The sequence below is a fragment of the Bactrocera tryoni genome, unplaced genomic scaffold (assembly GCF_016617805.1).
Source record: "Bactrocera tryoni isolate S06 unplaced genomic scaffold, CSIRO_BtryS06_freeze2 scaffold_11, whole genome shotgun sequence".
Taxonomy (NCBI): Eukaryota; Metazoa; Arthropoda; class Insecta; order Diptera; family Tephritidae; genus Bactrocera; species Bactrocera tryoni.
Window position 1 is genome coordinate 5,439,714 of NW_024395824.1, and position 26,283 is coordinate 5,465,996.

The following is a 26,283-nucleotide window of genomic DNA, read 5'->3' on the forward strand; positions in this document are numbered from 1 at the left end:
ATACATTAGAGAAAGACAAAATGTAAACATGATTTACCTGTACTAATTTTCTTTAGACTTATATATTAGAAAAAGACAAAATTTAAATATGGACAAAAACAAACACAATATAATGCCTTTTAATAGGGAAAAATATACCTTTTGGAAATTGCGTTTGCGGTTAATCTGCAGCTTGAGAAAATATTTGAACAGTGGACAAAGAATAAAAAGATTGCTAAAAATATTCTGATTGAATGCTTGTCCGATTCTTTTCTGGGTTTTGTATCCAACAATTGCACTGCAGTGCAGATTTAAAAAAAAAAACTAAATACAATATACGAACGAAAAACTTAGCTTTACAACAGTCTGTAAGGAAACAATTATTGCCATTAAAATTTTTATTTTAATATATGTATTTGATCACTCGATGACAGAGTTAATAGCGTGAGAGGCAAAATGCGAGAAAATGGATAAAGTTTCGCATTTACTTATTACATTGCCATCTTCCTATAATAGCGTTATAACCGCTATCGAAACATTATCAGAGAAGAATTTAACACGTTTTACCCGGCACATTTCATCTATGTTTCTATACATTTGGGGTACTCACAACGTGTCATAAAACATCGTAAAATCATAAAATCATAAAGTTGTATAATAGTTTAAAAAACTTGTTGTTGGATTGCATACTAAAAATAGTTTACGTAAATACAACTCTGAACGCTATGTTTTCGAAACGTTATAACTTACAAGGTGCGTTCCAAAGTAAACAGGACTTTTTGAATCTAGCGCCCCCTGGTGGCGCCATCTATATGTCGACTAGTGCATTAGAATCTGTTATCTTTATCGATTGTCCATCGCATGTAAGGTTTTATCGAGCGTATTGTGTGAAAGATTAAAGCCCACCGTCAGCAAACTCATTAGACCTTGTTAGTGTGGTTTTAGGCCTGAAAAATCGACAACCGACCAGATATTCACCTTGCGCCAAATCCGTGAAAAGAGAATCGAAACACACCATCTCTTCGTCGATTTTAAAGCTGCTTTTGACAGCACGAAAAGGATACCAAACGAGATTTCAGCAAGAGGGCTCTCTTTGCGACTTTTGACTTGTGACTTCTTCAACCTGCTGCTGTAGAAAATAATTCGAGCAGCAGAACTTTACCGAGCAGTTACAATCTTCGATAAGTGTGTACAGCTGCTGGTGTATACCTATAATATTGATATCAATAGCCGCGAAATCCGCCGCGTTAAATCTGTTTTCCCCGGAAGGGATAAGGAAGCGAAGTAAATGGTAGTGAACGAGGACAAGACGAAATATCTCCTGTCATCAAACAAACAGTCGTCGCACTCGCGACTAGGCTCCAACATCACTGTTGACAGTAATAACTTCGAAGTTGTAGATAATTGAGTCTGTCTTGGAACCAGCATTAACAGCAATAACAATGTCAGCCTCCTAATCCTACGCAGAATAATTATTGCCAACAGGAGCTACTTCGGACTGAGTAAGCCATTGAGAAGTAAAGTCCTCTTTTGACGAACAAAAACCAAACCCTATGAGTCACTCATTATTACCGTCCTGCTATATGGTGCAGAGGCATGGACGATGACAACATCTGATGAGTCGACGTTACGAGTTTTTGAGAGAAAGTTTCTACGAATGATTTATGGTCCTTTGCGTGCTGGCCACGTCGAATATCGCATTCGATGGAACGATGAGCTGTATGAGATTTACGATGACATTGACATAGTTTAACGAATTAAGAGATAATGACTACGCTGGCTAGGTCATGTCGTACGTTTGGATGAAAACACTCCAGCTCTGAAAGTACTCGACGCAATACTCGCCGGAGGAAGCAGAGGTAGAGACCTCCACTCCGTTGGAAAGATCAGGTGGAGAAGGACCTAGCTTCGCTTTGAATTTCTAATTGCCGCCACGTTGCGAAAAGCAAGTCGTTGTAAACGCGGCTATAATCGCATAAGCGATGTCTATACCAGTAAAGAAGAAGAGAATTAGTATTCTAAGTAGATACACCAACAATAGCAACAAAGAATTATGGCATTGCCTTAAAATAGTTTTGAGATATCTTAAAGGCTCCATAGATATTAAATTATGTTATGTTAAAAACAATGGCTACAAGTACATATAAAAATATAATAATCGGATATGTTGATACCGATTAGGCCAAGAGTACGACAGATAGGAAAGGTACTACCGAATATAAGTATGTTTAAAGCATTTGATTCCTGTCTAGTATGTTGGAATTCACAAAAACAAAGTCAGAAACTGAATAATCTACAGAAGCAGAATGTATGACTAAATTTGAAACAGTTAAAGAGGCCATGTGGTTGAAACCCCTAATGAAGGGAATTAACTTGGACTTTAAAGAAAAAATTAAATTACATGAAGATAATAAAAGCTGCATAAATATTGCTAATAATCCTACTAGCCATACAAGATCGGAACATAACGATATTAAATGTCATTTTCATAAGGATCAGTGCAGGTCGCCTCCAAGCTGGTGCATCCTGGGTAGCGCTAAATGACCTGCGGCCTTCACGGTCTTACAACTCCTTGGACGATCTTTGGCTTTGGACAGGTTTTTGAGAAACTTTTATTTGGATTTGGTTGAACCCTGGGCTAGTGGTGGCGGCATTCTGGCACCTGAGTTTGATGAGGTGACACTCATCAGAAATGGCTGACGGGCTAATGTCGCAACCGCCCCCGTCCCGTTAAAACATTCGCGTAAATTGCGGGAATTCCGTAATTCATGTTTCCTTCAGTACAACAATTGCGGGAACTCCCGCGCTATTTGAATAGGGCTTTTCAACCGTTAAAAATGGTTCACTTCTTATCACTGCACATTTTTTAGTGTTGGTAAAGTCGTGAACTACCATCCCTGACAGGCCAACCGCAATTCAAACAAATTTAATTTGGGGAATCCCCATTCAAAGTTAACGTGCCAGTCATTTGTTGTTTGTTGAGGGGAAGTTTCAATAAAACGAAATGCGGGAAATCCCGACAAACGTGCCTAGGATATTCAAGTGGTTGAAATTAATTGATTCTCTGAGTGTGACAAATGCGAATGTTTACTTTTTCTTGCAAAACTAAAATAAATGAAATTTTTGCCTAAGTTGTACATGGTATTTTGTAATAAAATATGGCTAATAAAATATTGCAAAATTTGGTGGTCGAAATATTTGGTGATTCAGAAGACGAATATTCATTAGACGAGGAGAAGTTTAGTTCCAGTGATGACGATGAGAGTGAAAATAACACAACATATCGGGAAGATTCCATCCACTAGGATGATACCGATATTTGCGAAGTGGAGTGTGACGATATTTGGCGTGAAACAACAAAACCAATACCACTTTTCCTCTTTGCTGCTACTTGGGGAGTTCAGGATGAATTTGATAGCGAAACATCCCCGCTAATGATATTTAAAAAATTGTTTGATAATGACGTCGTGGAGTTATTACTTTCTTCCACCAATGCTTATGGGATTCACTTGGAAGATAATGACCCTAAGCCTTCAACGCGAAAGCGTCCTAAGATGCAATTTACTGCAATAACAAAATATGAAATGCTTCAATTTTTAGAAGATGGAACCAATAGACGTTGCTGCTTATAACGAGAACATGGCAGGAATTGATCGGGCCGACCAATTATTGTCGTATTATTCAAGTCCCAGAAAAACAATTAGATGGTACAAAAAGGTTTTATTTCACATACTGGACATGGCTGTATGGAACTCTGGCTAAATGAGCCTTAGTCGCCTGCCCCACACCACACCTACACCCATCACTAACACGCACACTCACCTCGACATCACCACACTCCACATCAACACCATCCACACGCGTGAGCGCAGGATCCACACACTAAGTCACACACCATATCACTCTACTGGAAAAGGGTCCGCTTTTACACAAGCCAGTATTGATTCGTCCATTACTGAATGCACGTCGTCTTTTCGCCACACGCCGCTAGTTATCGCCATTTATGCCGATCTCCATCATTTAGACACATCATTTTGTGAATATAAGAATTTTAATAATTTTTGATCAATACAATTGTGAAATTAACGTGTCCAGAACCCCCTCTATACGGCCATTAGAAGGCGTATTTCTATTCTTAAATAAAAGTGTTTATGCAAATTGTGAAAGTGAAATCGGAGGTTTTATTTTAAAACACACTATTTGGCACAAGTGGTAAGTCCAGCGGGCAGTGATTAAAACATCCTTCGAGCCGGTTCATACATATATCTGGATGTACACATGTAATGTAACACACTGTTTTCGGTTTCCCGGAAATCAACCGTAAGTTCAAACAGTTTGGTAGCAACCGTTTTATTAAAGTATACAGTTTTTAGAAAGTTGAACTGTAACTTTCAACATGCATATGTATATGCCAATATATAAAAATTTTATACGAATAAATGGAGTCGATACACTCACTTTGGGCCGCTTCAAGGGTATTTGAGGGCTTTAGTATGCGGTTAAGTGGGGGTTGTTCGCAGTTGTCGCTGTGTCCCAGTTGTATCCTATTTGTTTCCTGTTGCTGCTGATGTTGATGTTACTATGGTGGGCCACGGTATTCCTTTTCTTTCTGCTCTTCCTGTTGTTGTTTGGCTCGTACTTATGTAGATGTCTTTAGTACATTTTATTTCCACGATTATTAGTTCTATTATTTATTATTTTTTTTTTGAAAATTATTGCACTTTGAGTTTATTGTTTTCCTTTCACTTGTTTGGTTTGAAGCTTCGCGCCCGTTTAGAATTAAATTAATTTACGCGCCCGGCTTTTTTTGTTTTTTTTTTATGTATAGTTGTTCAGCATAATATTGTATTTATATGTATATTTATATGTATTTATATGTCTCAAACGTGATTTAAAATTTTTCGTATTAGCATAAAAATTTTTTTGTTTTTTCTTTTGATTTTGATTTAAAAAAAAATTTTTTTTTTGATGTTGAGTAACGGTAGGGAACCGTTGTGTACTTCCCGTTTTCAACTTTCTTTTTTTGTATGTATGTAAGTATTTGTCACTTCACTTCAATAAGACTTGCAATACTTTTTGTATATACATATGTATGTATATTGCACTAAATTTTTGTATATTTCTATATGTGAAGGTATATGTCGCCTTATTTAATTTTGTGCACGAATTTTGCATTTTTTTTTTGAACAAGTTTTGTATGTATGTTTATGTCACAATTTTAATCTCTTTGCTTTTTTTTTTTTCCAATAGTGCCGTTCGTTTGCGGCTCGAAGGACCAATGTTTTAATCACTGCCCGCTGGACTTACCACTTGTGCCAAATAGTGTGTTTTAAAATAAAACCTCCGATTTCACTTTCACAATTTGCATAAACACTTTTATTTAAGAATAGAAATACGCCTTCTAATGGCCGTATAGAGGGGGTTCTGGACACGTTAATTTCACAATTGTATTGATCAAAAATTATTAAAATTCTTATATTCACAAAATGATGTGTCTAAATGATGGAGATCGGCATAAATGGCGATAACTAGCGGCGTGTGGCGAAAAGACGACGTGCATTCAGTAATGGACGAATCAATACTGGCTTGTGTAAAAGCGGACCATTTTTCTGTAGAGTGATATGGTGTGTGATTTAGTGTGTGGATCCTGCGCTCGCGCGTGTGGGTGGTGTTGATGTGGAGTGTGGTGATGTCGAGGTGAGTGTGCGTGTTAGTGATGGGTGTAGGTGTGGTGTGGGGTAGGCGACTAAGGCTCATTTAGCCATCCCGGCCCCCCTAGGCGAATATTTCAGCCTAGAATCCTTTGAAGCTGCTGCAGAGTGGCTACGACGCTGCTGAGGCCTGAGGTGCGACGCGGACGCGGTCGTTGTTGCTGGCGTCGTGTGGACGCCCCATTATGTGGCCGCCGGGCACGGGAGGATGATGGCCTTATGGTTCGACGGGGCCGTGCATCCCGGCGTAATGGCGGTCATTGTACTGCGCCGCGGTTGCGGCCGGCAGGAGGTTGGCTGGTGTCATTCCGAGGTGCACGGTGCAACATAGTGTGATGCGGACGCATACAAATTTGGCACAGATTGCCCGATGTACACTCGTGAGTTTGGTGGACAGGCGTCAGGCAATTGAGACAATGGCCGTGCGCCTGCACGACCAACTGGCGTTGTTGAGGTGGCAATCCCTTAAAAATGACGCATTGTGGCAGCCGGTGGGGTCGACGACATAGGGCACATCTACGGCGTTGTGGGTCGGCGACAAGCGCGGGTGTTGACGGCAATGCAGCCATCCGAGGCACCATTGGGGTGGTTGTTCGGGGCGCTGCAACTGGGGCAGCCGCTTGGCGTGGCACATTGACAGCCGAACGAGTGTTTGGTGTCGGGGCTGCTGGCATGTCTGCATCCATATTGATCTGTTTGGAAGAGGGTTATTTCAATTAGAATTTGGTTGCATATAGGACATATGAGCAAGGCTGCCACGTTATGCGGCATGAGTGGGTCGTTAGATTAATCGACTACTTTTGTGAGTGATTTTAAATATATATATGTATATATGTATTTATATAAATTTTCTTTTTTTTTTTATTTTATTTTGTTTTTATATTCGGTTTATTTTAGCGGTTTGTCGGTTTTCGTTTCGCGGTTATCGGCGATCGGTAGGAAGCATAGCTTGACGAGCGGTCTTGTTAACTTTCCGGATTGCGTACGGAGATCGACTACGCGAATATGACCGTCGGAGCCTGGATAAAGCTTCTCTAAGCGGCCCAGCCGCCATTCGGTAGGTGGCAGGCAATCCTCGTGAATCAGGACACAATCTCCAACTTTTGGCGCATTTTCTGTATTTTTCCATCGGTACCTCTTGTGGAGGTCCTTTATATAGTCTTCTTTCCATCGGCTACTGAAATTATGATGGAGAATTTTAATTCTTTGCCATCTATTTAATAAGGATAGCGACTCCACGCCTGGCTCAGGTGTTGACAGAATGGGTGCTCCTTTTAGAAAATGCCCTGGAGTTAGGGCTGTGAATTCGGAGGGATCTTGTGACAGTGCCGTGAGCGGCCGTGAGTTGAGAATGGCTTCAATTTTAGCTAATAATGTCGTGAATTCTTCATAATTAAATTTATAGCTGCCGGCTAGCTTCTTGAGATGAGATTTGAAGCTCTTTACAGCTGATTCCCATAAACCACCCATATGAGGAGCGCTTGGAGGTATAAATTGCCAATTGATACCTTGAGGGGCGTACTTTTGTACGATATCAGGGGACACTTGTTTTAAGAAATCCACAAACTGTTTTTCTGTGGCTCGTTGGGCTCCTATGAATGTTTTGCCAATATCGCTCATGATTTTGGAGGGGAAGCCACGTCGAGCGACGAAGCGAACAAATGCCGCGAGAAAAGCCTCCGTCGTCAGATTAGTACACAGCTCAAGGTGTACTGCCTTTGTCGTGAAACATACAAAGACAGCCACATAGCCTTTCATGAGAGTGGGAGATCTTAGCATGGAAGCCTTTATTTGAAAAGGCCCAGCCAAATCGACACCTGTGGTCGTGAAAGGCAGAGCGAAATTGCAGCGTTCAGGTGGAAGTGCTGCCATAATCTGAGTTCGCATGAAAATGCATTTTTTGATCTGGGGCTTAAGACAGGGAATATAATACTCTTGGCGTACCATATGTTGCATGAGGCGCTGTTCGGTGTGCAACATTAAGATATGGATGTAATTCAGGAGTAATGTGGCAAAAGGAGACTTTTCAGGTATTATAATGGGTGGCGTTCGTTGTAAGTCAGGCTTGAATTAGCGAGCCGACCATTGGCACGAAGCAGACCTTTCGTGTCTAAAAAATGGGTTTAGTACTAAGAGTGAGCTCTTTTGTCAATTGGCTTCGATTCTCTTAGTAACGATATGTCGCGACTGAAATAGCGTTGTTTGGGTTGATGCGATAAGAGCGACCTTTGCTTTTTGTAAGTCTTCGTTCGTCAATGTATCGCATTGGGGGCAAGTTGCTCCCTTTACTTTAAGTTTGAGTCGCTCTGCGAATTTGAGAATATAGGCGACTACTCTGAGTGCTCGGGGGAACGATGAAAATCGTTCAAGGATGTCATTATCATCCAATATTGTGTGGTAGGTGTCGAGTTTTTGACTTTCGGGGGCAATTATGTTGCGCATTGGCGATTGTGGCCAAGAATCGGGAGATTCTGTTAACCATCGGGGACCATTCCACCAGAGGGTGGAGGTGGCGAGATGCAGAGGTTTGCATCCTCTTGTACCTAGATCAGCAGGATTGTCAGCACTGGCTACGTGTCGCCAAGTGGCTGATCCTACTAGGTCAAGTATTTGAGAAGTTCTGTTGGAAATATATGTTTTCCACGCATGTGGTGGTTTTTCCAACCAGGCTAGAACTATTTCGGAATCGGACCATAGATATAACTTGTATTTTGCCATGTTCAAGTGAGTCTGCACCATGGAGACTAGCTTGGCTAATAGCAGAGCGCCACAGAGTTCAAGTCGTGGTAGACTTATGGTTTTTAGAGGCGCAACTTTTGCTTTTGCCACTAGTAGGTGGCTTGTAGTTGCAATATCGCTTTGTGTGCGCACATATATAGTTGCACAATATGCCTTTTCAGAGGCGTCGCAGAAGCCGTGTTGCTCCACTTTGTGCTCTGAGGCATTAGTTATCCATCGTGGGATTTGTATCTGTGAGATATCATTCAGATTACCCGCGAACTGGGACCACTTTTCTAAACGAAGTGGTTTCACTTGTTCATCCCAGTCAGTTCCGTCTAGCCACAACTCTTGTATTAGAATTTTTGCTTGTATGTTTGGCCACCGAGGATAAAATTTGCCTCTTAGTTATAGCTGATAGTGCGGATATTGACTCATTAGTGTATGAAAACTGGTCAGATATCGCATTCCATTGTATCCCCAAAGTTTTCTTTGTACTTTTCTTTTCGAATTTAAGGAAATTAGTGTCTAATAGATTTTTTTTAGGTATGTCCTTTAAAATATTAGGGTCGTTCGCCGTTATCTTTTTCAACGGAAACCCTGCTGTATTGAGCGCTTGTGTCACTTGTGCTAGTGACACGTATGCCTGTGGAAGATTGTGGCTTCCAGACAGAATGTCGTCTACATACGTTTGTGTTTTCAACACTTGTGTTGCCAGAGGAAATTCTGACTTTGTGTCTTTTGCCAGTTCGCGGAGTGTACGAATGGCGAGGTATGGGGCACAGTTTACGCCAAAGGTAAATAGCAGAGGTAAGAGAATGACCTAAGGCGAGTGTGTGGGGAAATTCTGGCTTTAGTGGTAGTCGTACGACGTACCGGCCATTATCTAATCGAGTAGTTGTGGATTTGTAAAAATCCTCACAATATCGATCTTCTGGGGTTGTGATTGATATGGGGGGAAGTTCTTCTAACTCCCAAAATTTCTTCAGTTTAGTATTGAGGTACTCGTTTGAGATTTCCTCAACTTGAGTTGTCATTGTTGTGACTGGTTTCGCAACTAGTCCGCTTAGGACCCATCCGAAAATGGTATTTTGCGCCATCAGTGTTTTTGTAATTTTCTCAACACCTTCGAGAATAATTTGAGGTATGAGATCGCTGCCTAATAGAATATCTATTTGAGCGGGAGTGTTGCAGTTGGGGTCTGCTAACTTAAGGTGTGAAACCTTTTGCCAATGCTTGCTATTTATATGAAAGCTTGGAAGCATGTTTGTTAGTTGCGGTAAGACAATAGCTTCTGATTGAATGCGCTTATCCGCTTGGGGGGAAATAAGGGCAATGGGGCAGATTTTGTTTGAGTTTTGTACTACTCTTCCGCCCATTCCCGTAATTTCAAAATGAGCTTGTTTTGTTGGCAGTTGTAGCCTACTTTGTGCCCTTGACGCTATAAGAGATCGTTGAGATCCTTGGCCTATTAAGGCTCTAAGTTTAAACAGTTCTCCTCGGTGCTCGATGGAGACCACTGCTGTGGATAATAATACACTGCTTTGGTTTTCGGTGTGTAGCGTCTGAGTTTTTAAAGCCTTTGAGCAGCAGTTGCTTCTTGGCAAGTCGGGATTTGCTGTTGCAACTAATCCCGCAGCTCTTTTAACATTAGCGTTATTTTGAGCGAAGCTGGAAAAATTTGTAATGTGAAGCATTGAGTTATGTCGTTTATGGCAATAAACGCAATTAAATTTGCTTTCACAATTTTTCAGCGCATGCGCATCAGACAAACAATTGGACAAAAGTTTGTTTGTTCTTACGAAATTTTTTCTGTCGTTAATGTTTAGTTTTTTAAATTTCTCGCAAGATTTCAGCCTGTGCCCTCCTTTACACAGTTCGCATGATGTATGTTTATTTTGTTCGGATGTGAACGCTTGTGTTTTGAAATAACTCCGATTTAAGTTGTTGTTGTTACTCGCTTGGGGTCTACTGAAGCTTCGATTTAGGTCGTGTTGAACGTTTTTAGTTCTGACCATTTTTTTATCTACCCTTTCTGCAATTTCGTATTGGGTAGTTAAGAAATCGTTCATTTGTTGCCACGTTGGGCACTTTCTTCGTGATGAGAGCGATTGCTCCCACAAAAGTAACGATTTTTCTGGTAATGCGGATGTGCATATATTTACCAAAATGGGGTCCCAATTGTCTGTGGTAATATTCTGTGTCGCTAGAACCGAGAAGCAATTTGAAACAGCGGATTAAAGTTTTATAAATTCTTTACTTGTTTCTTTTTGAATTTTTGGTTAATTCATTAATATTGTGACTTGTTTGTCGACTAATATTCTTTCGTTTTCGCAACGAGCTTTTAGAGCTTTCCAAGCATAATTGAAATTTTCGTCATTAAGAGCGAACTGTTTGACTATTTCGCCTGCTTGACCTTTAGTTTTGTATCTGAGGTGATACAATTTTTGCGCATGTGATAATTGAGAATGGTTTATGTACACGGCCGTGAACATGTCCCGGAAAGACGGCCATTCTTCATAACCTCCGTAAAAGGTTTCTGTGTCACATGCGGGCACCTCGAGGTGGATGCCTGAACTTGCCTCTTGATATTGTTGCATTTGTGGCAGCTCTACTCTACTGTGGGGAGTAGGTGCAATTGCTTTTATTAGCTTTAATTGATCGGAGATCATAGCTTTTGTTTCTTCGAACTGGTCTGAGCAGTTTTCGTAAGTATCGTAAGCCGATGATTTAAAATTTTGAGGTAGATCTGAATCGTCAGATTCTACTATGGCGTCATGAGCCGCTTGGAGTCGAATCCAAAAATTGTTGAGATTTATATTTTTGATTTCTAGTAAAGATTCCGAGTTTTCGTGAATCGGTGAAGAGGCCAATCTAGTGCAGTATCTTGTTAAACTGTCACTTTCTGAAATAAATCTAGCAACCTGTTTTGAGCATGTAGCTCCAGGTGTACTATGATTTTTGTTATTGGCCATTTTTGTTATATTATTAAAATATTTATTTGTTATTTGATATATTTATATATAAAATATTTGTCGAAATGAATTAAATTTTTCTCGTTTTGTGGTATCTAATCGATGCGGTATAGTGTAATAAATAAATAAAAGAAAGAGTTTTAAATAAAAGAAAGAGTTTTTTCGGATTATATCGGAACAAACGTATATTCTATTATTATCGTTTTGTATTTACTTGCAATGGTATTATTTCATTTATATTTTATTTTGAATTGTTAATTACTATTCAACCGCGTTTTTATATATTAAAATATTTGATGTCCGAATATTTTGTATTTAGGTACACCCTAATACTCGAACTTGTATATACATATGTACTTATGCTTTGTGCGATTGAGAGCTCGTTGAAGAGATCAATGCTACTGCAATAAGAATAAAAAAAATAATTATGTTTTTATTCTTAAGCAATTGAGAGCTCGTTAGAGAGATCAATTCGCTTTTTGTATGCAATCCTGCTTGTTTTTGTTTGCCAAAGAACAAGAGGTATTGCCGGATATTTGCCAATTCGGACTTTAAAAAGATATGTATGTGTATATGTATGTTTTAATATATGGACATATAGTATATATATATATGTATGTACGTAAGCTTTAATATATATTTTTCACATTAAAAATTGTTGTTTACATGAGCGTTTTGTATATTTGAGTTTTAAGTTAAAATAAATTTAGCAGCGTTTAGTTATGCGCTAATTTTGACTTTACTTTTTTAGTAAAATGTGTAATCAGAATTGTTAATCTGCAGGTATGCTCCCGTGTGCACTTTGTTAATGTATTTGGTATATATTATGTAAATAAAGGTACGAAATTTTCCATATATGTATATATGTTTGTTTTTGGTCAGAGGTATTGCTGGAAAGTATGTGCTAATAAACAACTGTTCCTGAGTGTCTCACAAATTTGAGATTATGTCGACATTCGGAACTATACATACAATTAATTTGGTATATGTACTTATATCGATATATACATATGTATGTATATTGTACCAAACTGTTTACGTTTTTTATATGTACATACATATATGCATTTAATAAATTACGACCAAATAGTATGAATACGCTCACTTGGTTACATCAAGGGCTTTGTAGTTGTGTATGTAAGTATATGTTTGTGCATTTGGTAAAATGCCTTTGCTCCTCTCCGAATGTTGGTTTGCCTGTTCGCCTTGTTCCAATTCCTGTTCTCCGCCTGGCCATCTCCTTGCGCTGTTAGGTTGTTTGTATGTTTGCATATATGTTTTAATGTTCTCGCCCGTTGGTTGTGTTTGTTTTATTGGTGCTTTAGTTTTTTCGCGCCCGACTGTTTTGATTTTCGCGTCCGATTGTGTGGATTTTTGTTTGTTTATTAATTATGTTTTGGTTTTAGGTTTCGCGCGTTTGTTTTTTTGTTTGCTGGAACTGTTTTGTTTATTTTGTTCTCCCGTGTAATTTGTTTTTGTCACTTTTTGTCTCATTTGTCTATCTTGAATCTTTATACATAAGTATATTTACATAAAAACACTGCACTGCTTTGCACTTTCGTTTGTTTGTTTTATTTTATTTTATTTTTTTTTGTTCTGTGTTGAGATTTCGCGCACGTTACTTTTAGTTCGTTAAATCCCTTTTTGTTGTTTTTTGGCACGCACTTTTCAGATGGGTATATATACATACATATGTATATGTTATATGGAAATTATTTGTTTTAATATTTTGCTTAATTGTTCAGCAATATGTGCAGGTAAGTATGGATGTATGTATATATTATTTTTTTTTTCTTTTTGTCACTGCACTGCACCTTTTTTGTGTTTTCACATTTATCACTTTTTGTCACCTCTTTTTAAGTTTTACATATATATTTTCGTGACACTCAACTTTTCCATTTATGAAGTTTTGTAAAAACCAATAGTGCCTTTCTGTAAGGCTCGAAGGACCATGAATAAATTGGATGCCCAATTAGATAGATAAAGCACTTACACTCAGATTAAGTACCATTTATAAGTTAAAATGCGAATTATTTCGGATAGTTTAAAGTTTAATTTGCTTTTATACAAAGCTATTAAGGTTACAATTGAAATTACGTTTAAAAATATGCGGGTTTGAGGGTAACGAAGCGATTTGCCGATTCTCCTTCGGTTCTTCAAATTATTGCTGAGTGCGGGATCGGTATCGAAGAAAGTATAATTAGCGTAGAGTCCTAACGCGGCGCAGTGCACATGTCGAATGTCTTGTAGACGAATTGCTATGCGGATAGTGTCGAATTGCTTGGTACCAATCATGTTTCCTATCCTGCTGTCTATCCTTTTTGTTTAGTGAGTGTGGTGAGATGTGTTGTAGTCATCAGATGTGGTGAATTGCGATGTAGCATTAGGATGCGCCAGTTTTACCGGGTATAGGGGGTGGATGCTTAACTCATTTAAACATCCTGGGCCCCCTAGGCGAATATTTTGCCTAGTATATTATGTTTGTATAAGCTGTTGCATGTTTTTCGGCGTACTGCTGATGGAGTAGCCCAGGCGCAGAATACATTCTGACAGCAGAAGTATCTGATGAAGGAGTTTTAATATACTCACATTTATGCGGGTATGCAGAGAACGGATTTTTGGTTTAAAACATATTTTAGTATGTATTTGCTTTTACGTGCATACGATAAAAACTATGTATTGCGGACCTACGAGTTTGTAACTGCTTTTCGTAGTTATTATATTTGCGGTTGTTTTTGTGATAAGTTTATTATTATTTATAATTTTTATTTCAAATTTCTGGACCGTCGGCTTGTGAAGGCTTGCCGTTTATTTTAATTGCTTTCTCTGTATCTTTGACAATGGTTTGTCGTTTCTTTCTTATTAATAGGGATAGTAACACCACGCCTGGCTCAGATATGGCCAGAATGGGTGCTCCTTAGCCCAGGAGCTTGGACTGGGACAATAGAAGGATCTTGCGAGGGAGTGGCCGTGAATAGAGAACGGCTTCAATTCGTGGAGTAGATAATTCTAATTTTATACTTAATTTGAAGCTTTGTATAGCTGATTTCCATAACTCATCCATATGAGGAGCGCTTGCATAGATGCGATAAGAGTGATCTTTGCTTTTTGTAAGTGTAGGTACGTCACTTTATCGCATTGGGAATATGGTGATTCCTTAACTTATTTTTGAGATTTTATTCATTTTTGAAAATGTGTGAAAGTGGTGATTTTTCGACTTTTTGATACAACTGTGCTATATGTATTTTATGTTTTAATGCGTATGCACTAATTTGGCGTTTAGTAACCCGCCGCCGCTCTAGGATTTGTTCAGATTATTTTTTTTTCATTATTGGCGAAAGCCATCCTGCGGGGCCGAAAAGTTGTATATGCTTTTAACAATTTGAATTGTCAGAGGTAACTCTGACTCTGTTTTTTATACCTTTATGTGGGGTATTGCAAAATTGTGGCTCTAGTGGTTGTCGTACGACGTACCGGCCATTATTTGATCGAGTAGTTGTGGTTTTAGAAAAGTACTCACAATACTGATCTTCTTTAGTTTTGTTTAATATTTGGGGAAGTTTCCCTCTATTTTGAAAATTCCTTAATTGTGTATTAATGCATTTATTTGATTTTTTCTCAACTTGAGTTGGTGTGGTGGTAACTAGTTCTGTAACTAGTCCACTTTGTGTTTGGATGTGCAGCGTTTGAGCTTTTTGTGCCTTTGAGCAACATGGTGTCTCTTGGCAATTTTTTGAATTTTGGGTTTCGGGATTTGCTTTGCAATTAAACCCGTGGTTCTTTGTGAATAAGCGCTTCTTTGGGGTGGTATAGAATATCTGCTGTAATGAAGCATCGAATTGTGTCAATAGAAGCAATTATATTTGCTTTTGCAATTTTTAAGATTGTGTGAGTGGGACAAGAAGTTTGTACAGAGTCTTTTTGTTCTGACAAAATTGTTCCTTTCATTGACATTCAATTTTTTAAACTTCTCGCAAGTTTTAAGCTTATGCCCCCTTGTGCATAGTTCGCATGACATATGTTTTCGTTGTTCAGATGTGAACGATTGCGTTTTGTGAAAGTTTTTGTTTAAATTGTTTTTGTTACTAACTTGGGGTCTATTGAAGCTTCTATTTTTGGTCGTGTTTAGTATTCTTAGTTTTGATTATTTTTTCTTCTAACCTTTCCGCAATTTCATATTGGGCGGTGAGAAAATCCTTCATTTGTTGCCACGTTGGGCACTTTTTTCGTGATGAGAGCGATTGCTCCCATAGAAGTAACGACTTTTCTGGTAATGCGGCGGTGCAAATGTTTAACAGAATCTGCTGTTCCCCAGCTGTCTGTGGGAATATTTAGTGTCGATAGAATCGACAAACAATTTGAAACAGTGGATTCTAGTTTGATGAATTCTATACTTGTTCCTTTCTTGACTTTTGGCAAGTTCATTAGTGTCGTTACTTGCATATCGACCAGTATTCTGTCGTTTTCATACCTAGCTTTTAGAGCTGCCCAAGCCAAATTGAAATTGTCGTCATTTAATGCGAACTGTTTGACTATTTCGCCTGCTTGACCTTTTGTTTTGTATCGGAGGTGATACAATTTTTCTGCTTTAGATAATTTAGAATGGTTTATGTACACGGCCGTAAACATGTCCCGGAAGGACGGCCATTGTTCATAACCTCCATGAAATATTTCTGTATCGCATGCTGGCACTTTAAGGTGAATGCCTGAACTCGCTTCTTGGCTTTGAATTTGTGGCAGCTCTACTCTCGGTTGTGGAGTAGGTACAATTGCTTTAATTAATCTCAATTGGTCGGAGATCATAGCCCTCGTTTCCTCGTACTGGTCTACGCAGTGTTCATATTTGGAGTATGCTGAAGATTTGAAGTTTTCAGGTAAATCTGATTCGTCAGATTCTACAATTGCGTCATACGCAGCTTGGAGACGTGTCCAGAAATTGCTTAGATTTTCTTTTTTGATTTCTAATACCGATTCAGAATTGTCTTGAATCGGTGAAGATGAAAACCGAGTGCAGTATCGAATTAGACTGTCACTCTCAGCAATAAATTTAGTATATGAAATATCTTTCAGCTTTTTTTGCTTTGTAGCATCTTGCTTTGAGCGTGTAGCATCAGCAGGTGTACATGGGCTCTTTTCTTCTGAAATCATTTTTTGTACTTTTAAATATTGTGTTGATTTAGATTCCTTAGAATCTCCGTTCATTTAGATAATGTGATAATATTGAAATATATATATGAGAAAAGAAAAATTCTCTCAGTGTACTTTTGATAACAATAAGTTCGCGTGAAATCTTTAAGATAAAAAGTTTTTTTTTTTGTTGTATACGCAATGTATCAAATAGCGAACGCTATTTCTTTTTACTTATTCCCGGTGCTTATGTATTTAGCTACTAGTTTGTTCTTGTTTTTGTTTTTTATTTTATTTAATGTTTCGTACTCGTTAGCAAATACTTGCGTATACGAACGATAATGCAAAAAGGAGAAAAAGGTTGATGACCTTTGTATATAAGTTTGCACAATATGTGCGTGTTTATGTGCATACGTAAGATGCAAAAAAAAAAAATTTCATTTTTTTTGTTTTGTTTGCAATCCTGCTTGCTTGTGCTTTAACAAGAACAAGGGGTATTGCTGGATAGGTGCCGATTTGGTCTTTGAATATAAGTATGTGTGTGTGAACACTTGAAAATGGCAATACGTATGTATTTGCTTTTTCTTTCTACCAACCTTAAATTTGTTTGTTTTATTTTGAACGTATTTTTTTTTTGTTTTTTTTTAATTAGCAAATTTTAAAATTTTTAATTAATTACAATTTTGCATTTCTCGTTTTATTTTTTCCAAATTTTGTAAAATATGTTAAATTTTAATTTAATCTTGTACCCTATGTACGTTGTATATACCGGCATAGGCAAATTCTATGCCGTATGTATGTATGTATGTATATAATATTTGCCGTACGGATAACGCGGGAATAGAAATTCGGTAAAGTGCAGGTATGCACTTTTGGTTAATACGTAAAATTTTTGTTATGCTGTTTATACATAAATGTGGGTGTATGTCGCATTAATTTTGTTTCTCACTTTGCTTCGGAATGTAAGGTATGTACATATGAAAGTGGTAACTATTGGCATATATGTATGTTTGGTTTTGTTTTCTTTCTATTTTATTTATTGCTTCGTATTCCTAATAGTTGTGCTATTAGTTTGTTCTTGTTTTTTTTTTTCCTATTTTATTTATTGGTTCGCACTCGTTAGCTTATAATTGCTTATACGGACAATAATGAGAGAAAGCAAAAGGTTAATGGCCTTTGTAAATGAAAAATATTTTCTTTTTTTCCTTTGCAATCCTGCTTGCTTGTATATTAACAAGGACAAGGGGTATTGCTGAAAATGTCCCGATTTGGTCTTTGAATATATATAATATATAATTAAAGGTTAATATGCTACCAATTCTTAGTTTTTGTTTATTTTATTTGTCCGTATATATTTTAAATTTTTTTTTTTTTAATTAATAGAATGTATTGTTTCCTTAGTAAACGGTTGCATTTACCTCACCGAAATTTTTAAATTGTAATTTTAAATTTAATTTAATTATGTACACAATGTCCCTTGTATGTATGTACATATGTATCCCGGCATAGGCAAATTTTATGCCGTGTGTATGCGTGTGATATATATACAAACAGTTTCATCCGATTTTCGTGAAGAACTTATAGTAAGCTTGTTCAATCTACAAGTCAATGTTACTGAAGGCAAGGATTTGGTAAATCTCGTAACATCTCGCGGTCGCCCTCCAAAAGCGCAAAGTGCAACTTGTCCAACAGGCCTGAGTACCCATCACTTCCCGGAGAAAATTCCCTTCCCTTTCCGACATAACAATCAAGGAAAAAACAAAAGTTACCAAAAGAGATGTAAGGTGTGTTCAGAAAACGGAGTCCGGAAGGAGACAAGCTTTCAATGCAAGAACTGTCCTGACAAGCCAGAGCTATGCCCCGCAGAATGCTTTGAAATATATCATACCAGAAAATAATGTTTGTATTTAATAATAAGTTGAAAAAATAAAAATATTTAAGTAAAAATAAATAATTAAGAATTTAAGAATTTAAGGAATTCCCGCAATTTCTTCCGCACATATAAAAATGCTCTTGAAAAATGAAATGCGGGAATTCCGGTAATGGCGGGAATTCCCTAATTTGTTCAGACTATTTAAAAAAATTAACCTGTCGAAAAAAAGCGGGAATTCCCGCTCTTCAATTTTGTATGGAAAAATTAAGTGATTATCTGGCAGCCACCCGCTAAATTCAAATGAACGCGAACGTGTTAAAACCATGCCAGGCCTCAGAGTGCCTAGTACACCTAGATCCATCCCAGGCGGGGCTGCTGCTCCTATGGCGACGAAACCGTCGCTGGGCAACTGCAGCAACATGACAAAGACTCCAGTAGGTGTCTCCTCTTCAGGTAGCAGAATAGGGTAAGCCGGCGCCAACCCGCCGGTAGGAGAAGTAGCGAAGGGTGGATCCTTCATACGCGGCGGAATCGCCAGCACTAGAGTAGAAGCACGGGGGGTAGAAGCATGGCAGCTTTAACGAGAAAGCTAAAGTCAGACCGCCGATTGGCGGCCAAGATCGTGGAACGCTAAGGTGGCAAGATAGTACACTGGCATGCTAGTACACTCGAGTGGGCCAAGAAGGTGCTGAGCGACGACGATAGGGCAGGACCGGAAATTAATAGAACAGAACCAGCTGTCAAGCTCCCTTGGTAAGAAACAGCGAAAGGGAAAGGTGCCAATCTTTAGCGAAATCGCTAAAAGCGCTGGTGCTATAGTACTTGGAGTGCTCGATCGCAGTAGGGAGGACGGTGCCATCTCCCATGATGAATGGAAGAGGGTAGCGGCAGCTATCTCGTCAGTCTTCCTGAAGGTGGTGAAGAGAAACACAGGGCCACCCCCAAAATGTGTGAGTTCCAGTTGGCACCATGGGCTGCACAAGCTAACAAGTTGTGCTGACGAAAGATCGACCATCTTATATAAGAAGGCAGTCTCTCAGGTGGGGAGGTTTGGAAGGGAGCCACACTGGAGGCCGTGGACAAAGCGGATCTTCCTCTTTGCCCTAGGGCTAGCGTTTGGCTGCCGGCCGAACCTTCCACTGGGAGTGAGATTAAGGAAGTCCTCAGATATTGCAACCCCTCACTTCCAACGCAGGACTAGAGAGTTTTAAGGCTAGAGAGAACCGATGAACGATATCGGCAAGCGCTGATAATGCTAAACACGGAGTCCATCGGTCCTCTCAGCGAAGCAAAGGGAGCCATCAGCTATGGGATCGAAATGGTAGTGCTGAAGGTACTCCCAACGGATACCAGGGCTGATGGCACCCAAGCTGCAGATGCGGGGGAGAAGACAGATGGCGTTAGCGATGGTCAAACGACCATGGAAACATGGAAAACGACCCAAACCTTTCGGACGTGGCGAGTTATGGAGGCGGTTCCTCGAATGGTGACTCCGTCTTCAGCCTCGAACAACTGTTTGACGAGGTGAGGGTCTATCACGTTATGAAGGATGAAATTCCTCCACATTAACCTCCAACACTCAAAGGCGGTCTCCGCCAATCTACTGCTTCGTTTGGAGCAAGACGAAGCCGTAGTCGTCCTGATCCAGGAACTTTGGCTTACTGGTAACGGGATCTCTGGATTGAGGGTAAAGAGCTATGGCCTCCTAACGGCCAAGATGCAGGTAGGAACAGAGCTTCTATGTTGGTAAGGAATGAATTAACGGTATTTCTTTTACCTAATTTCAGCAACGCTGACGTAGTGACAGCGAAATTGGAGTGTGACACCGGAGATTTCTGGCTTATCTCCGCGTACATGCCACACGATGATTTGGTGGAGCCACCTCTTTTAATGCTGAGGAGGGCCTTAGCCGAAGCGTCTAAGACTGGTACCGGTGTCATAATCGGTTCCGACGCAAACTCGCGACTCCCAATCTGGGGTAGCTCGGATACCAATAATAGATGTGAGTCGCTTTTTGATTTTATTGTTAGCGAAAATCTTCGCATCTGTAATAGAGGAAACTCTCCTACTTTTGTGACCGCAGGCAGGGAGGAGGTTCTTGACCTCACCCTAACCTCACACGGGATTGCCCCGCTGATCTCGAACTGGAGGGTCCTTGACGATCACTCCTTTTCAGATCACAGGTACATCGGGTTTAGTCTAGTAGGAGAAGGTCAGCCTAAAAAATCTTTCAGAAACTCTAGGAACACGGATTAGGAATATTACCGCAGGAGGCTTCGGTAAACTCTCTCACGCGGGGGTGGACTCGTTGGCCACTACCGATACGGTGCAGGAGTAGGTTGAAGTCTTCAGCTCGGCGTACAATGCTGTGCTGGAGAGGTCCTGTCCACTGAAAACTCCGAAGGGCAAAGGGAAACCTCTGTGGTGGGCTATGAAGCTCTCAGATATCAAGGTGTCCTGTAAACGTTTATTCAACAGGGCCCGCAGAAGTGTTATCTGATGACTGGGCTTTGTATTAGACAGGACTTTCAATATACAAGTCCGAGTTTAGAAAGGCTAAGAGGACCTCGTGGAAAAGCTTCTGTGAAAAAGTAGAAGGCTGTCACGAGTCCTCTAGATTCAGGCGTATTCTCGCAAAAAACCCAGTCTCCCTGGGGTATCTCAAAGATGCAATTGGGAAGTGGGCCCTCAGCTGTGAAGAAACACTTCAGATGCTTCTCGACGCTCACTTCCCGAGCAATACGTCCTCTATGAGGGGATCTCTCGGGGTGCTGCATGACGATTGTGCACCCTTTGTCGGCATTCTGGATGAGTGGCATTTGACGTGGTCGATTAATTCATTCAAACCGTTCAAGTCCCCGGTACCAGACGACAGCATACCACCGCAGCTGCAACAGGCTGTTAAGGTGTCATGTATGCGAACTGCATCAGAGTAATTTACATCTCGGAGGCCTGGAGACGAGTGAAGGCGACGTTCATCCCGAAGGCTGGCAAGGGCTCCCATGTCACGGCCAAGGATATCAGGCCCATCAGCCTCTCCTCCTTCCTGCTAAAGACTTTGGAGAGACTGATGGACTGGTTATAAGGAGGCGCATTCTGAGAGACTATCTCTCAGGAGCACAACATGTTTATCGTAAAGGCAGATCAGTGGATACTGCTTTGCATAATATCGTGTCATGGCTCGAGGAAGCCATTGAAGCCAAGGACTTCGCTGTTGGGTTCTTCCTTGATATTGAGGGAGCTTTCAACAATGTCCTGCCAGAGGCAGTAGTAGCTGCTCCTGACGGTCTTGGGGTTGAATCGAACCTCAAGCACCTCATTCTCAGTCTTCTGTGCGACAGAGTGATCGAAGCAGAATGGGGCAGCGCGCGTGCGAGGCGAAGTGTGAGTAGGGGAACACCATAGGGTTTTTTGTGTAGGTGTAAGTCTTCAAAAGATATTGTTGGCCCGTACCAACAATTATGCCCGATTCGCATGAAGCGCATACGTGCTAAGGCACCCCCTTGCCCACAGCCCTGTGTTTCCCTGCGGAACTTCCTGTAGGCTTTCCTTCGCAGGGCAGGTATTGTTTAAATATTGAACAGCTCTTTTACATGTAACTTCTTATGGTGTCATAGGTTTGCAGCTTCTCGGGACTGCACTCTCGATCTTACAGCGATTTCATCTTCTCGCAGCCTTTGCATAATATACGCTATTATCCCACATACAATAACCCATGCTAAATGGGAAGTTAGCATGAAACTTACTACGTCCCTTGAGCGTATGAGTAGGGGCTTTCCTAGTTTATCGGAAAGTATTTGTCTTTCCTTTTGGAAGCGGACACAATAAACCAGTACGTGGTCTGCTGTTTCAATATAATTTTCGCAGTGCATGCAGAGAGGAGATTCCACATGCTTGAATTTATGCAAATAGCTTCTGAAGCAGCCGTGGCCAGACAGAAACTGCGTAAGGTAGTAGTTCACCTCCCCATGATCCCGCGTAACCCATTCTCTGATATTGGGTATCAGAGAGTGGGTCCACCTTCCCTTCGTTGAGTTATTCCATCTCTCCTGCCATTTTCGGAGGCATTTCTCGTCGATTTTTATCAGTTCTTGTTTATATTGTTTAGGTGATATGTTCGCCCTCATAGTCTTCCGATATAACATGGACTGCATCATCCGACACTGTTCTGAATGCGATGCAATTCAGCAATGACGCCAGTCTGTGGACCGAGGCAACTCCTCTCATATATGAGCTATGTTTAATAGCAGATATCCTAATTGGCGCCGCGTACAGAATGATGGAGCTACTGACGCTTGTCAGCAGCTTTCTAACTAGTTGTCTGGGGCTCGCATATTGGGCATTATTCTTGCTATTGCCGACACAGATCTCGCCACTTTGATGTGTGTGGCAATTAGGTGCTGCTTGAACGAAAGTCTATGATCTAGGATTACTCCAAGATACTTGAGATGTGGGCTTGAATTTATGGTAAGCCCATCAACACATATCTCAATTGATTCCACTGTTTTTCGACTGCTCATTAAAACCACCTTGGTTTTGTGTGCAGCTAGCTGTAAGCCAGCTGCCTCGAGCCATTTTTTAATATTGTTAATGCTTTCAGTACACTTGTTCCTCGCCTCGTCTAGGGTTTTCGCTACTACTACGACCGCAATGTCGTCCGCGTATCCTACTATTTTTACCGCCTCTGGCAACGCGACTCTCAGGATTCCGTTGTACATCACGTTCCAGAGTACAGGGCCGAGAACCGACCCTTGCGGAACGTCGCCTGTTACTTTATATGTTTCAGGTGCACATTCTGTCTCGTACACTAATACTCTGTTTTCAAAGTAGCTTGCCACAATTCGGATAAGGTAGTCCGGGACCTTTAACTCTGTCAGGGCTCTAATAATTAGGACCCAGCTCGCTGAGTTGAAAGCGTTTTTGATATCCAGGGTGATGACAACGCAGTACTCTTTGTCACCCCAACGCCATCTACTCCCTTCCAGTGCTTTTCCCGCTATTTTGGTAACCGCATTTATCGCATCCACTGTGTTTCGTCCTTTCCGGAAACCGAATTGCATTGGATTCAACCCAGAATCTCCTTCGGTATATTTCTCCAGCCGCTTACAAATAATTGTTTCGAAAACTTTTCCAGCCGTATCAAGCATACATAAGGGCCGATATGACGAGGGTTCTTCTGGAGGTTTATCACCTTTGGGTAGAAGAACGAGGCAATGACTAGCGGGATTTCTCCTCTGGCGCGCGATGTGAGCCTAAAGAGCATATCTTGGAATTCAATAAGGGATAGGCTAGGAGCGGCGTAGCAACTGTAAAAATGTATGCCCTTTATCTTTGCGTACACGAAGCCTTTTTTTTAATGGTCTGAGTATTTTCAAAAGGAATATTGTTGAAAGTCCATAACGCAGATTTTGCGTCCTTGTCCTCGACCCAGTTATTGTCATTTTCTGGGGTCTTATATGGTTCACTAAGTAATAGTACGTCTGTGTTAAGGTCCAAGGCGGTTTTCGTCAGCAGTGCTTGGGCTGCCGAGCATTGGTTTAGATTTAATTGGAGACATCTCATCATTGCGATCTTGCAGCGGCCTTTTTATAAGCTGGGCAGCTGAAGCTACCAGTCGGGTGCTTATTCGTGCCTTGAGGGCATAAGAGACATAATGGCTCCTTATTGCATCCTTTTGCGGCATGCCCCTTTTCCCTACATCTATAACAAGAGCCGGTGAGATCTCTGCTGCTCTTACAGCTGCGCGATATATGGCCAAACTCCAAGCATTTGAAGCATCGGATAGGTCTAATAATTTCCCGGACCCTACAATAAACCCAACCTATTTTTATTTTGTTTGCGTCTAGGAGTTTTTTGGTTATTGCCAAAGGGACGCTAATATGGCAATTTGCGTTTCATCTTTGAGGCGTCGCATGGATTTGATAGCACTTCGCTCTACATTCTCTTCCTCAGGAAATTTGTCGTTTATAGACACACATACTTCCTCGGCTCTCGTTGCCTCGTCTAAATCTCTAATTTCCAGCGTAACTGCTTGTGCTAGAACTTTAACTTCTGCCATATCTTTCAGGACCTGCGTAAGACATCTCACTGGTCTTCGAAATCACTAGGGCTTCTGTGCGCTTCAGCATCCGTTTTGGGATCTTTGGTTCTACTTGTTTCAATTCCGGTTTATTACGTTTGTTTCTCCCCAGTTGCCATTCAGGTGCTTGGTCTTCCGGAGGAAGGGCTACACTGTCAGGTATTTCCGTTTGCTGCGTTTTACCACAGTCATTTCGTCTCTTATTCTTTGACGTTTCTTCTACGTTTTCAAGCTTCCTCTTCGCTTGCTTCGCAATCACAAACCACGGCGAAGATTGGGACGTGTTTTCCCTCCTTTCACAGGGGTTTGGTTTAGTTGCACGTTCAGAGGCAGCTAGCTCATATAATGAGGTTATCCGTCCAATCGTGTCTCTCATGGCCTGGTGGATAGACCGCCTCTTTCCATCCTCAAACATGGTAACCAGATTGCCAATCTGTTCGCCGAGTTGATAAAAGGCTGTCCTATTTCCTCCAGTAATTGTTTTCCTCACCATAGGAGTTACTTCTTGCTACTTGTCTTGTTCAACAGCTGCTGCTGCGCTGCTTTCGTGGTTGGTATGCAGCGGCGGTGTTCGCATAACATTTGAGCTTCGCCTAAAGGCCAAGTGCTCGTTTACGTTTTCAAGTTCGATTTCATTATTATGGTTTGTGGTGTTCATTTAATTGGGTCCCCCCTCGAGGCCGCTATCTCTGCTCGCTATGTGCAATCGCTGTGATGATCCCGTGGTTGTCTTTGCAATGCAGGGAGGTCACGCAAGGCTTGACGAAGGTCCTTATGGGTACCTACGTTCAGTGCTAGATCAGCGTTAATCGAGAGTAAGGCTCAACCGAAATTGCAGCTCCAACTCAATGACGGCAAGCATCGAACGTACCTTGAGGCCTTGCTATGGCTTAAGTGGGGACGGCAGACATTCGCAACATTAGCCGGCAAGCCATTTTAGCAAGATTTCACTCCGCTTACTAAAGTTACCGAATGCTATTTCTGTCAGCACCAATGTATACATTTTGAGAACCGTTTCCAGTAGATTTTCACCAGAGTCTTACTGGGCTTAGAATCTGGTATCCGTTTTATAAGAATTATTCCAATTATTCCAAATTCTGTTTATTGTTGGTCAGTTCAGCCGCTCCTGACCTGGAGACAGACGCCGCCCAGTGAGCCGCTCAATCTGAGGCCGACGCTCCCGGGATTTTTCTTTGTTTGACACGTAGCTTTGGGCGGTGTCGGTTCGTGTGATCTCCGATCAGCCATCTAACCTAACCTAACTTAACCTAACCTAACCTAGGGATCAGATTCAAAAAAATCTAATAATCGTTAAAAACATTTCCACAGAAAATCAGCTTGCCGATATGTTAACGAAACCTTTAGGTGCTGCCAGGTTTTGAGTCTTAGAAACGGAATGGGGCTTACAAATGGACCTGATGAAGATTAAATTTAAATTTTAATACTATATATATATATATATTATCATTTTTAAATGGTTTATTACCAATCACGCTGTATTTCTTAATATACTGTTTCGATTTATTAATTTAATTTTATTATATAAAGAAACCTTTTATATTTATGCATAAGCCTACAGTTTTGTGAAAAGCTTTTTCATTAAGTAGTTCTTATACCCTGAACAGGGTATATTAAGTTTGTCACGAAGTTTGTAACACCCAGAAGGAATCGTCGGAGACCCTATAAAGTATATATATAAATGATCAGTATGTCGAGCTGAGTCGATTTAGCCATGCCCGTCTGTCTGTCTGTCCGTCTGTCTGTATATATACGAACTAGTCTCCCAGTTTTTAAGATATCGTTTTGAAATTTTGCAAACGT